Source organism: Pinus tabuliformis, chromosome X (assembly GCF_031772625.1).
Source record: "Pinus tabuliformis cultivar Carrire ecotype Pingquan chromosome X, CPIR1, whole genome shotgun sequence".
In the NCBI taxonomy this organism is placed as follows: Eukaryota; Viridiplantae; Streptophyta; class Pinopsida; order Pinales; family Pinaceae; genus Pinus; species Pinus tabuliformis.
The window spans coordinates 130968515-130984006 of record NC_142308.1 but is presented as its reverse complement, the minus strand read 5'-3'; positions in this window follow the sequence as shown (position 1 = coordinate 130984006).

Genomic DNA, 15492 nt, shown 5'->3' with positions numbered 1-15492 from the left:
AGTAGACCCCCTGAACGATACTCTCCTTCATTATATTATTTATTGCTGACTGATTCCAGTGAACCCGAATGTTATGAAGAAGCAATGCAGGTTGAAAGCAGGAAGAAGTGGGAGGTGGCCATGGAAGAAGAGATGGACTCCTTAATGCATAACCAGACTTGGGATTTAGTCAGGTTGCCTGTAGGAAAAACTACATTGAAGAATAAATGGGTTTACAGGTTGAAGGAAGAAGATGGAGGAAAACAGAGGTATAAAGCTAGACTTGTGGTGAAGGGGTTTGCACAGAAGAAAGGTATTGATTTTGATGAAATATTTTCTCCTGTTGTTAAAATGACTTCAATCAGAACTATTTTAAGTCTTGTAGCAGCTGAAGATTTGCATCTTGAGCAGTTAGATGTAAAGACAGCCTTTCTCCATGGGGATTTGGAGGAAGAGATATATATGCAGCAGCCACAAGGATATGAGGTGAAAGGGAAGGAGAAACTAGTGTGCAGGTTGAAGAAGAGCTTGTATGGCTTAAAACAGGCTCCAAGGCAGTGGTATCTAAAATTTGACAAGTTTATGTCTGAACAAGGTTATACTAGATGTCACTCTGATCATTGTGTTTATTTGAAAAAGCAAAATCATGGCAGCTATATTATATTGTTATTGTATGTAGATGACATGCTTGTTGCAGGATCTAACATGCAGGAAATAAATGTGCTCAAAAGAAAATTGGCAAATTCATTTGCAATGAAGGATTTGGGAACTGCGAAACAAATCCTTGGTATGAGAATAACTAGGGACAGGAAAAATCGTAAATTAACATTTTCTCAGAATGAGTACATACAAAAGGTGTTGAAAAGATTTAACATGCACAATGCAAAACCAGTTAGTACACCTTTTGCTAGCGATTTCAAACTTAGCAAGGAAATGTGCCCAAAGACCCAAGAAGACATGGATTATATGTCTAAAGTTCCATATGCATCAGCAGTTGGAAGCTTAATGTATGCAATGGTCTGCACAAGGCCTGATATTGCACATGCAGTGGGAGTTGTAAGTAGGTACATGAACAATCCAGGAAAGGAACATTGGATGGCAGTAAAATGGATTCTCAGATATTTGAAAGGTACCACAAATCAAGCATTATGCTTTGGTGGTTCAAACATCTCCCTACAAGGATATGTTGATGCAGATATGGCAGGTGACAGAGATAACAGGAGGAGCACTACAGGATATGTATTTACTGTTGGAGGAACAACTATCAGTTGGGTTTCAAAAATCCAAAGTGTTGTTGCACTTTCAACAACAGAAGCAGAGTATGTTGCTGCTACAGAGGCTAGTAAAGAAATGATTTGGTTACAAAGGTTATGGGTGAATTGGGTAAGGAGCATGATATGGGCACGTTATACAGTGATAGCCAAAGTGCCATTCATCTTGCAAAGAACTCAGCGTTTCATTCCAGGACTAAACACATACAGCTCAAGTACCATTTCATACGATCAGTGTTGGAAGATGGAGAGTTGAAGCTGGAAAAGATACACACTAGCCAGAATCGTGCAGATATGCTAACAAAAGTTGTAACCAGGGAGAAACTGAGAATATGCTCAGTTTCAGTTGGTCTTCAAGGATGACAATGAAGATGAGAAACAGCCAGGTCCAAAGAGGAGTCATTGTCCAGCAAATGGAGCAGCGGTGGAGTTGCTACAATCAGTCTCCAAGTGGGAGATTGTTGGGTGTGGAGCCTGATTATCTTCTATATTCAAAGGTATCGCCACATAGGACCCCAGTTCGAAATGGGGGCGGCAACGCCGCCCGTAAAATGTTCGCTGCAGGGGGGGTCCAAGGGGGGGCAGCTGCGACCTTTGGGAGCCCCCCCTGGCGGGGGGTTTCGGGGGCAGCGCCCCCGAAGCTAAAAACAGCTGTAAAATTGCCTTGTAAAAGTATAGTAATTTCTAGTCAATCTGGGCCGTTCATTAGGCGGATGATCTGACGGTAGAACTTATGTTTAGTTTAGGGTTTTTTGCCCTAGAAGGCAACCCCTCTCTTTGTATGAGGGTATTGTATTTGAGGCTGTGTGATAGATGTGTATTCTGTGAGCGAGAAATAGAGAGGTGAGACTGTGAGAGAAAACAGAGGATATTACAGCGGATTTGTTGTAGGTTGTGTCTCTTCATTTTGCTGGATAATAGAAAGGAAGGACTGGCTGTTCGGGGTGGACGTAGCCCAAACTGGGTGAACCACGTATATCTGTGTCTCTCTTGTTTTGTGCGTTTTCTGTGTTTATATTTCTGCAATATTTTATGTGTTCCATTGCTCCGTAATATATAATTTTCTAACAAATTCTTCGTTTGCAAATCACGTGTCCTTGCAGTGCTTGAATACAAAACAAAAAATGACCCTTACTACTGTGATGTTCAATTCAATTCATCTGCTATTTCTGCACTACCGGATCACCCTACCGATATTTCTTCTCTTCTCCATAATGTAACCACCTCCTCTTTTGAACCCCATCAAACCAATATTGATTCTACTTATGATACTGATGTCATGCTACCTCCATTAGAAATCCAACCCTCTTCTTTCGTTCCAATACTCCCAAATTCAAGTACTGAGCTTGAGCACATTTGTAATTATTTGCACTTGACCCATTCAAATTCAACAAGCTCTATTGATTGGCCTCCAATATCTTTAACAGCTATGAATGAATACAACACCATAGGCCTCTTTGCCATGGCATTCCCCACACTCTTCCCTACAGGCATTGCCATGATCATGCAACCAAGAGTTACAAAAGTTGAGATGCATGAATATGCTTTACACTTGCTGCACTACCATGATAACCGATTTGGCCAACACCTAAGATTCCGCTACTATCTTTATAACATTCTGATATGCCATCGTAGCCAAACTACTGCTAGTGTTTTTGTGAAAAAGTACATTGAGAACAACTTGCCAACAACAATTTCAGACCTACGACAGTGTCTTCGTGACTCTCCAGATTCAAGATTGCCAGAGCAAATAATGTGGTTCGGTTCAGCCATACGAGGAACACGATCTTTCTGGAACAGACGACGATCTGAGCCGACTGACATGATCACGCAAATAGGAAGTCCTACATTATTTTTCACTCTCAGTGCAGCTGATACTAAATGGCATGACTTGCACATGATCATGCCTGCCAGTGTTCCTTCCAATTTAGTCAACCACTTCCAATGGAAAATCCAAAACATAATTAAGAACCCACATCTAACAGCCTAATATATGCATTGCAGATTTATAATTTTTCTCGAAGAAATCCTGCAAAAAGGCCTCCATGTAGTAGACTATTGGTGCAGGTATTTTTTAATATCCATTTTCTTCTACATTAATTTTCTACATTTCATATATATGTTTTAATGAGATTTTACCTTCATATTATATTCAGATACGAATGGCAACATAGAGGATCCGCACACATCCATGGCTTCCTCTGGCTGCAAAATGCACCAAACATGGACACAATTGACTGGAACAATGCATTAGAAATTGCTAATGCACAAAAATATTTCGACCACTACATAACTGCCTGGAATCCACGTCAAGGAGAGCACCGAAATATTCCGCTTCAGCAATCAACAATTCATAACCCATGTCTTCTTGACACATCATCAATATTCACATCCAATCAATTTGAAGACTATACAGAGCTTGTCAACTGCATTCAACGTCATACAAAGTGTCATGAGTCTTCTTGTCTTCGCAAGAAAGACAATGTACTTAGCTGCCGGTATGGAGTACCGTGGGAGTTGAAGTCCACGTCTTCACTTTTCATTGATGATAAAGGTCATAAAACCTATGTCCCTGCACGCAATGATGAAAGATTGAATATTCACAATGCCGATCTCCTCTCTATTTGGAGAGCAAATGTTGATTGCCAACCAGTCCTTTCTTGCCATGTTGTGTTAAAATATATTTCAAAATATGCAACAAAATCAGAAACAAGATCTGAGAGCTACCGTCAAATGCTATCACGGCTATCACAAAGTGCCATTCCAGAAGCACCTACGGTTGTTGTTATCTGAAAACTCCTTACAGAAACCATTGCAGATAGAGACATTGGAGCACAAGAAATATGCCATATGTTACAAAAGTTACCTCTTTCTCTCAGCAGCCGTACATTTCGGTCTTTGAATGTCAACAAGTCTGTTTTCAAACGTGTTTTGCAAGATACTGAGAACCCTGGTTTGACACCAAACTTTATCCTTGCATACATGAACAGGCCTGTCTCATTGGAATCACTGCCCCTCCTTGAAGCTTCACACTCATGGTCATATTCTTCCGAGCGGAAAAAAAACCAATCGAAACACATATTCCCACCAATTATTGTACATGTATTGCCCCGTTACAATGTCATTCCTTCCTCTGATGATCCTTCTTATGCCACTTTTTTCTGGAGTGAATTACTATTGTATTTCCCCTTCCGAACACTCCCCAATGATATTGGTTCAACTGATGCAGAAATTATTGCACACTGGGAACAAAAAAAGGGTACATATACACCATGACATGTCCATCGAGAAATTGAAAACCCACAAACCCCACATACTGAAGATCAAACTACCCCCGACATCCCTCCTGATTCCATGCAGATGAACGAATGGAAAATCCTCTCTCAGCTGCACCCAGGTTACAATATTGCAATTGATGACCTTGACATGATTGGCTACCGCGACTTCGATGCCAACCACAATTGGTCACATAATACTATCCCTCCCCACTTGCAAGAAACTGCCATAAATTTCATTGAATTCAACCGCTCAAGGATTCAAAACGAACATCATTCTTTTTGCAACCTTCCCCAAGATCACACATTATCTCCTACCCAAAACATAGCCTTCACCACTATTTTTTCACACTTTAAAACCCCTTTGCCAAAACCCCCACGCAAAATCATCATACAAGGAACAGCTGGGACAGGAAAATCCCATTTGATTAAATTTCTGCACCATGCATTTGTGGAAAACTCACTAGCAAACAAAAACCCTTTGTTGTTACTTGCACCAACAGGCGTTGCAGCTTTCAACATAAATGCCCTCACAATTCACTCCGCCCTTCGTATCCCTATCCAAACAATGCATCCTCTTGAAGGCCAACCACTCCTACAACTGCAAGAGCAACTCTGTCATGTAGAGTACATTCTCATTGATGAAATGAGCTTCATTGGTCCAAAAATGCTTACTCGCATTGATGATCGTCTAAGAGAGGAATTCCCTCTTCACCGAAATGCACCATTTGGTAATCGCTCAATTATCCTTGTCGGAGATTTAGGCCAGCTACCACCTGTAAAAGACATTCCTTTATATGCTGGGACATCGCGTGGCACTGCACTTTGGCACAGCTTCAACATATTCATAACACTTTCAACCATTTTTCGTCAACAAGGAGCTAGCCCGTCACAGGTTGCTTTCCGGCAAATACTCACAAATCTCAGAAATGGAATATCTACACTTGAAGATTGGCAACACCTGATGTCAAGAACAAGTTTGTCTCTTACACATGAAGAGCAACGCACATTTGAAGAATCCATGCACCTATATGCAATAAACAACTTAGTTGTTTTGCATAATAAGAAAATGCTTAAAAAATTGAACATCCCAGTAGCGCTTTGCTCTGCAGAACAACAAAGGCAGAGAAATCCTACTACAACGGAAGATGAACATTTGCCTGCAAAAGTGCTGTTACGCAATGAACAAAAAATTATGCTCACCAACAACTTATGGGTACATGCAGGCCTCGTCAATGGCACACTTGGGAAGGTCATCTCAATATTTTATTCTATTGGTTCAAAGCCCCCAGAATTACCATCCTTCGTGGTTGTCGACTTTATACAATACAAAGGAACACCATGGGACATTTTACACCCAACATATGTACCCATTTCTCCCATCACAAGGGGTGCATGCCGTCAGATACCACTTCAAATGGCATGGGCTTTAACGATACACAAGTCACAAGGAATGACATTAGACAAAGCAACAGTAGACATCGGCACCAAAGAACGACAAGGGCTAACGTTCACTGCAATTTCAAGAGTGCGTTCATTGGCAGACATTCAAATCAATCCAGCATTCCCATTCTCACACATCGCATAAATGTACAAGGATCCATATCTTAAGCGTAGACAACAAGAGGAATCATTGCTTGCATCAAAATCTATGCAGGAGAATATACTCTAGCCAATCGTACAACTGTTTTCAAGAATTACCCACATGGTAAACACCACTTGCTGCAATAACCAAATTTCACATACATTTGCTTTCTATTACATTTAACCTCATATGATTTTATATTAGTTTGAAATCATTTATTTTATTTCAAATATTCAAACAAAATATTTCCCGCCATGAACAACAAGGTCTAGCATTCATTGTAATTTAGAAATTTCTTTAAAAAATTATTTATTTTACTTCAGTGCTTTAAAAAACATGCTTTTGTCAAACACATCCATTGTCACTTACAATATTTTATTTTTGGATGGAAACAGGTATGGATACAGGCTATTTATGATTTTTGTATGGGTATTGCCAAGAAATTCAGCATCCTGCCCCAGCAAACATTGCCTCTTTACCGTTTGCATCCAACCATTGAATTGTTAAAGAAGGTAAAAGAAATACTCAAGATAACAATTCACATCCATGAAAGTGACACACACAAAAAAATGCAGCGTCAATTGCAGGAACAACTCTGTTGCCGATGCCATGCCCCATCATGCATATATGATTACCTGCTCATTGTCAATTACATCTATATGTAATAAAATGCTCTTATTGTACATATGTTTAGAAGCCAAATAATACTTTCATTGTATATATGTTTAGTTATTAGCTACCAAACATGTCTCTATGTGTAGACCATATGTAAAATTTCAAAAAATACATTGCAAAGCATGTAACTATCTCCTGTATAATTGCTTGTGATAAACACACAATACCAAGTAAAATATTTAGAAGTATTCAAGTGTAATAAGTCTACTATGTTCCACCAAACATGATGCATAGTTATGGAGTGTCATAAGTTTTTTTGTACCTACAATTTTAATAAAAACTTAGTTTACATAGATTTGGCCTTTTGAGTGTGGTTTCTATTGTTCATGGAATGCTAGATGTTATGCTACTCACGTTAAGTTATCTTTGTTTTTGTTTTCAAAAAAGTTATATAGGAATATGTATACCTTACATGGGCTTCTGCAATGACATTTATAGAGTGGTTAGTTGTTTGTTATTAAAATAAAATACATTTACATGAAATTTTCTAATTCTCTTCTTTTTTGTTTCAGTCAACATTTTTAAATACATGTGAATGAATAGAAAGTCTTGTGGTTTTCTTTAAGTATTTCTGCTTTGACATGCTGCTTTTGTTCTCTTTTTCACTTCCAGTATAAAGATCTTACATTCCTAGTCTATTCTGTCTCCTATATCTTTTACTCTATTTCATATTTAATAAACTGTACAGTATCAATAGCAGCGGAGAAGGTGGCCCGACATTTTATAAAAATTCAACAATTCCAACTTCATAAATCTATCGGCCTCTCTTTGTACCTTTTGGTACAATTGCTAGTTATATTGATAAAAGATCTGGATCAACATAAAGAGTGATTGACTTGAGGTCTCAATCAAACCAACCCTATGTGTCTTCCTGTTTATGAGAGGACTTGATGCAAACTAAAAATGAAAATGCAAAATTACCTTAGGATGAAAGAAAGAAAACAAAACCTATCTTAAATAGAAGAAAGGTAGATTTATTCCTACCCAAGAGAAATGATTCTAAAAAAAGGGGAAGGACTGCAAATGGATATAATTCATGATGTTCTTATATGCCACCAAAGCAGTATAATGACATGTAAGAAATTTAATCTTCAATAAATCCAACATAAGATTTTCTATTATGCTAAAGAAATAGTTCATGAAACATAATAACAGATAAGAACAAAAGAAAATCACAATTTTGCGGATAAATAGTTATCAACAAATTGTTGACAAGTTTCAATGGATTTGTTAGTGAATTTCATTTCAACACTGTCAATTTCTCGCACAAATAGCCGCACAAAATGAATTAGTATAAACTATTGAAAATTACAATATTGGTAAGATCCATTGTCATAGTAGTTGCCAATAGAGTAAAATAAAACTCACGATTACAGAAACGAGATTAAAAGCAATTTGGACTTATTACATTAGTGAAAACTAAATACATAGTGACCTAAAATCTCTGCCTTAACCTGCAATCGTTTTATACAAAGTTATTATCCCTTACAATAGTGCAGAAATAAAATTGCAGAGTCACTTCTCTTCCGGATTTGAATCCTCCTCCATTGGACTGATGCACTCTCACCTCTTTTTAAAGCATTCGATACTTTACAGTCCTCCAAAATTTCTTAAAAAAAATCAATTGCATATGCCAAGTAATGGATCGACATTCTTTCAGGAACTGTTTTGAAAAATTAGGAAGCTTTTATCTTGATCGCTAGAAATTTCTATTTTCTCCTGCACCTGCCTTGATTGCCTTGATTTCATAACTAATTAGCTCAAAACAGAGATTGTTTCTCGGAACTTCCATGAGAATATAAATTTTGAGCTATAGTCTCTGAGATGAAAGAGTGCTATTGGCTGTTTGCACAAATTCTCGCCCAAGAGAAATGAAAAATGGATTTTCATAACTGTCAGAGAGAGCCACCAAGGATTATGAGCTATCCTATTGTTTCACTATTAAATGTTTGGAAAACTGGGTGTAATGGAGTAGGTCGTTAATCTTCAAGTTCACACCTGCAAGCCAGATCCTCTGTCATGTTGACATGCAATTGGCAGCTATTCTCAAGTCAAATCCCTCATTTTTCTGTAGGTTGCTAGTTTCCAACTCTCATTTTAATCCTTCTTTGATCTCATTTCCCTCAGAAAATGGTCGAATGTGAAATATCATATCACTGTTGCAATTCTGATAGAGATCTTCACAATTAAGTTCGGGTTAGATCCCTTGCATCTCATTGCCATAAGCTTTGCACATTGTTGGAGTGGTTGACTGCGTATCGTAATGAGAGGCTCGTTTTTCTTTTTACGTGTTGTGCATACTCTTGTTCTTCTTCAAAACTAGGGAGATGTTGAACTTATTGCATCAAATATTATCCCAAACATTCTGACAAAGTACCTGCAAAATTCCAGAAAAATCATAATTAGTTAGATAATATTAATGACTTGGATACAAATCTCATGTTGGTATGACTGCATGGATCTGTTGTTTCCAACAAATTCTCCAGGGGTAATATGGGATTCTAACACTCCAAATATTTTTCATCCATTAATCTATCTGAGTCTTCCTATGAGTTTTTTTTTGCACTGATTTCCGTTCAAAGCTTCGGATCGAATATTAGGAATTTCACCCAGTATGATAAATTAGGGTTTCCTTCATTGTTGGAGAATGCCATCTATTCTTTTTCTCACACCTGCACAATTAAACAATACAATGGCGTTAGTATTGTTAAGAAGAAAACCAACACGTGTTAATATAACTTAAAAAATAGTTGTAATAATATATTCCTCGCCAACGATAAAATGTATTGTAGAAGACTACGTTCAATGGTGAATTGGTTGTGTGTGGAAGGTACGTGGAAAGGAAAACGATGGGAGAAATCTTCCATGCAATCATAATTATTATAAAAATTCATGTTGACCAACAAATTTCGCGCCTTTCTGAGAGAAAATACAAATCTCATAATAATAATTTTGATTTAAAGATTGATATGCTTTTCAATGGTTTTTTTTATCAAGAAACACTAAGGACGAGAGCCACATTAAAGATGAATATATGTTGGTCATGCGTTGGTGTGATTGTGCTAGAATTTGATGTATGCACTTGAATTGTTAAGGGCTCATGTTACTATTGGGTGTGTGTTATATTCTTTTCACGACCATGCCATGCGCAAAGGCTTGGCAGGAAGTAGTAGTCCTTTTGCATGGGGTCCGAGGCAACGCACTCGAAAATGTTTTTTTGAACCTATATTAGGTGGAAACGCCTACCTATGATTTTTTGCGTGGATTGCGCATATGGTTTTGGGCATGATAGTTTTCTCGCCATGGTATTTTGTAGAGCCGGTTAAGGGAACTATGGTTATGTTCTAATCGAGGGTTAATGGATTAGGGCTTATGGATGCTTCAACATGTGTATATATGTATTGTGACATTGAAAGGAATATAGTGAAAAATCAATCTCGTAGTCTCAGTTTTAGGATCCAGGGGAAAATATTTGTATATATATTATTTATGTTTTATACTCTTACAATTGTTTATTTTCTATTTTTTAGAATTTGTATGCAGGTAATTTATGTATGAGGTTAAAACATACATTTGTTATCAAAGTTGTTTTGGCTTCAAGGGGACGCCTTTGCTGTTGAGGGGATTTTCTTGGAGCTGTGGTAGACCCTATTCAATGGGAGATATGTGGGATCGATACTTGTGGTGAAAGAAGATGATGAGTAGTGGAAAGATAAAAATCAAGAAATTTAATGGTTAGAGTTTTGAGTTGTGGAAAATCAAGATGGATGATCTGCTCGTGGATAAATATCAGTGGATCATGAAAGATCCAGGTACCAAACCAACATCAAAGTTGGCTGAACATTGGGCAAAGTTGGATCGAATGGCAAAGAGCACAATACAATTTTGTGTCTCATATTTAGTATTGTATTGTTGAATGTATCAGGAGAAGACTTGGTGAAGGCCTTGTGGGACAAGTTAGGGACATTGTACCAATCTAAGTCTCTCGTGAACAAACGTTTCTTACGAAAAATGTTGTATAACCTGAGGATGTAAGATGGAGACTCGGTGATAGAGCATCTGAATACCTTTAATACAGTTGTAAGCCAGTTATTATCTTTTGATATTAAAATTTCATATGAAGATAAGTGCATAAACTTGTTGTGTTCTCTACTAGATCCGTGGGATAGTCTGGTTGTAGTAATAGGTAGCAATGCAACTGCCTTGCAGTTTGATGAAATAATCTCATCCTTGCTATCGGAGGAGATGAGACAGAATAATATTGAGGGCCATGTTGAGGAGGTCAATCCCCTCTGTGGACAGAGGCGATCCCTACTAGCCCAGACCGGGTCTAGCAGCAATCATCAAACGCTATGGCGCAAGTTCCTAATTGCAAATAAACAGACGAACGATGAAGGCCTACCTGGATTCCAACGCTATTGTTTGTAGAAGAGGTGGTGCTCCCGTTCCTTTGCTCCGGCAGATCACAATCCTCACGATCTTCGTGAATAGACACCTGCACATGCAAAAAACGACACAAACACAAGCATAAAATCCAGCGTATGCAACTATATGTTAGTCAGAAAGGACATAACTCATCATCATCACAAATAATAACAAGAGTGGAACCATAACCAATAGTCGTTCATTAATAATCAATCAAAGAAGAATACAACCAAAGTTCTGACGCTGGATTCTCCTTTGGCGGGTCAGCAACACATGTCTCGCAAAGCCCGTCAGGAATAAGGACAAGCCTCTCTCTCTTTGGATCTTGGACAATAATCTCCTTGCTTGGATTTGGCCTTAAGGGAATCAAGAAGGCTCTTGCAACATGAAGCTCTTGGGAATTTGGAATTCTGAATCTTTGGAAACTAAAAACTATCCAACTCTCTAACTATCCAACTCCAAAAAACTAGCTTGCAAAGGAAATGGGCAAGCTTTTATAGATGGAGGAAGGGGAGTTGGGATCATCCACAATAATCATGGGATTGGCCATATCATCAAGGAATCTTCCATGAGAGGTGGCAAACCACTTCCTCTCTATGGAAATCTGTAGCCGCACCACCCAACGCAAAATAGATAGCAGTCCAGGAATTTGTTAGGACGAAACTCCCGCCGTTTGTTGGTTAAAAAACACCTCTGATTATGGTTGGTGCAGGTACGACTCTGTGACAAAGCGCCAACTGGCGCGCCCTCTTTGGAGGATTTCCCCAATTTGCACGAGGACTGCACTATGGAACCACACCAATGGAAAAAGGGCTATTTTTTGGGTTTTTCAGCAGGAGATGTCTTCAGGGAAAACAAAGCTCATGTTCAGAGGAATGTAATGCAAGTGTTTGTAGGCCATGTCACTTCTCATAGGTCCTGGAATGAGTCCGCCAAGATACGGGAGAGGGGTAGCACGGACGGTGACAAATTGTTGTGTAACAGATGCCCCCTAAAGCATGAGGCTCGAGAGAGAGAGGGGTGAAATGCTTTACAAGAACATGTCCAACCGAAAACACTGCCACCGGAAAAAACCTACGTGGAGAAGTACAACTGATATCTCAAATACATGATATATGTGGTATGGATGCATCCATCCATAGTAGAGTACACAATAATCTAGATCCAAGGTATGGGCGCAGCCATCCAGTGAGGATCGATAAATAGACTCAGGCATGGTCGTAGCCATTGAGTGAATGAGTCATGTAATAATCATAATAATCCACAAAATCACAACCTGGATCCTAACAGACAAAATCCAGGGTCTTGCGCTCCATCTCAATTCGAACAAAGTACTAGTTCAAGCATGCGAATATAGGAGTCGAAGTCGAACATGCAGGAACATCGTCTGATTATCAGCCAATGGTGAAAGCTGTTAACAGACGCGAGAGGTACCACCAATAATGACAATGGCCCTCAAGGTACTATAGGTACAATCTACGGTGTGTGAATCTGTGAGCTGGTGTCGAACACCCGTAGAATCATCTGATCGGAAGCCAATGATGAAAACCTCGCGTCGAATGCGAAGAACTTGTGATTAAGGCATGCGGGCTCCAAGGCACCATAAGGGAGTCTCTAGATCAACTTCCTGGATAATGAGCTGAAGTCGACAAGAAGTGAGCTTGATCGAAGGTGGGCCATAGTGTTTCCCACATCATCGACACGAGACAGAGGACGATGAGTTTGTTGTAAATCAGGATTATGTGAGTTATCAGAGGGAGGTTGTTATTTCGCAGAGGTCAACTTCTATTGAACATATTGGTGGCACGACAGTGGACTTGGTAGTATTTGACATCAAATGATCAGAGGTCATGGTGACAAGGCAACGAGCAGATGAGAAGTCAAACAGGGTCACCCAAACCCATGGAGGCAAGTGAAAAACGAGATGAGATGTCCCCACCCAGACACGAATGCAGACAAGTGCCATGTTTGAGAGCGACATACTGCCGACATGACAATGATTGCGGTTCCATTTTCCCCACCATTTCTGGCGAGTACCCCAGTTATTTTTATCAACAAGCTTGACGGGGATAGCATATGCTTGTAAAACGTCATTTCGATGGAATCTAATGTCATCAAGTTTTAACGAGTCTGACAAAGGAAGAACTCGTCGTCTTTTCATGTTTAGAGAGTTTGAAAAGATAGCAGAAAAGTAAACTCCAGAGGTGTCCTTTTTCGTAAAGTTGTGTCTCTCAAGCCCAAAAAAGTATAAAACAATACACGAAAGAACCGCCCGATCATTACGATCGAGGAGTACTTTTCATGATTAGTGACTTCGACCTAAAAAAACGATCGAAATCACATCGTTTCGTAACCGTTAATGAACCTGCAACGACAAGGGCCCGACAATCTTTTCGCGTTTCACGGTCGGAAAAGAGCTTAAAGCAAACCGCTTTTTGTTCCATTTAACGAGTTAAAAGGGAAAACTCGGCAATCTTTTCGTCTTTAAACGGTCGGAAAAGAGCTGAAAATAGACCTCCATTTTTATTCTCTTTAATGAGTCAAAAAGGAAAAAATACTTGGCAATCTTTTCATCTTTTACGAGTCAGAAAAGAGTTGAAAGATGACTCTAGAATGAATCTTTCGTGTATTTACCGCGTCTGAAAAAGTATAAAATACAACTCGTTTCACCGTCTAATTCGCATAAAAACCTGTCGCTGCACAAAAAGCAAGTGTAAAACCCATTTTCGACAAAAATATATTAAAATATCCATAAAAAATAACTTTTAAAACCTATTTGGAGTTAAAAAAGTTATAAATATGTCAAAATGGTAAAAATCAAATTTACTTTTTACTTTTACCTCATTGGAGAGCGACAGTAGTGCCTTCGGTGTGCGATCTTCGGGTGACGATTGCGACAAATCCGTGCGACCATTCGGAGCGCCGTCAGTTCCAGGTAAGAGGCACCTTCTCATACTTCATTTTAGTCCATTTTTTAGTCGTTTTTGCTTGCTCCATCGACCTCTGTGGAGGGAATTTGAAAAACTAGGGTTGCGCCCATTGGCGTGGGTATCGGGCACGGACCCACGCCAATGGGACTTTTCACTCCAAAGGCCCGCGCCAATGGGCGCGACTATTTTAAAAACAGTCATGCCAACGGCTGAGCATATTTGTTTTTCAAATTTCAACATTTTTAAACTGATTTCAATGCATTTCTAGGTTTACCAAAAATCAAATTAATATTTTTTGATCATGTGGACGTAGGGAAATGAACAAAATGGTAGTCCAATGGAAGGAAAGGGAGCATGACAGTGTGGACGAATTGGCCATAGCAGACAAAGGTTGCATGGAAACCCTTAGAAATTGCGGGCTAAAAAATTTTTTCCTCACGCCTTACCTACGAGCTTAACGGAGCTCTTACGGTACTTGATCAATCTTTGGGATGAACACGAGCAAGTGTTCCGTATACGAGATCAAGTGTTGGAACTGATGTTTCTAACATCTATTTCATGACGGGGTTGTCACGCAGAGGTCCGGTGCCCATATTCATAGGGAGCAGACCATCTGGCGAAAAGATGGGTGAGGTGATGGAACGGGTGTGCCCAGGGGCACAATTCGGATCCGGGAGTGCAAAGGTAGATATTTCCACCATTTAGGATTTAACACTCAAAGCGGTGTTATTTACCATCAAACGGGCTGCGGGGGCGCAGGCACCCCACAAGGCAACAAAGAACCAACTCATATTGGCCACAGAGTGTCTGAATCCAACTATCTTTGATTGGGTGACAACGGTGACTACCAACATGAAGAGACAGCTTACAAAAGGTAAGCGAGGCAAACTGCAGCAGTTTGGGTATGGTTCTATTCTGGTAACGTTCATTCTGGAACGATTACCAATCTTTCAGGGCCAGGGGCCATCGTAGCTGATCTGGTGCCACGAGAGCCGAGAATGGCTCACTGGGCAGCATTGATGCCCAGAGGGGGAGGAGGCCAACAGATGTCCTGGAGAACAGAGTTCTTTGGGTGGCTCTGTCGCTAGCTGATCATGGTCGAAGATTGGCCATATGCAGGGACTGACTTCACAGGTGACCCAGATCTCCCACTGCCAGAGGGAGATGAGTGGGATGAGGAGCTAGGTATGATCTTTTTTTGATTTTTTTATTGTTAATACATGCTCGTTCTAACAACAGTCATATGTTTATGCAGATGTTAGCCTAGAGAGACCAGCCGGCATGTCCCCTATATCGTGGAGAAACCATCCTGCAGCTGACCCTCAGGAAGAGGGTGCTGAGGGAGGGGAACT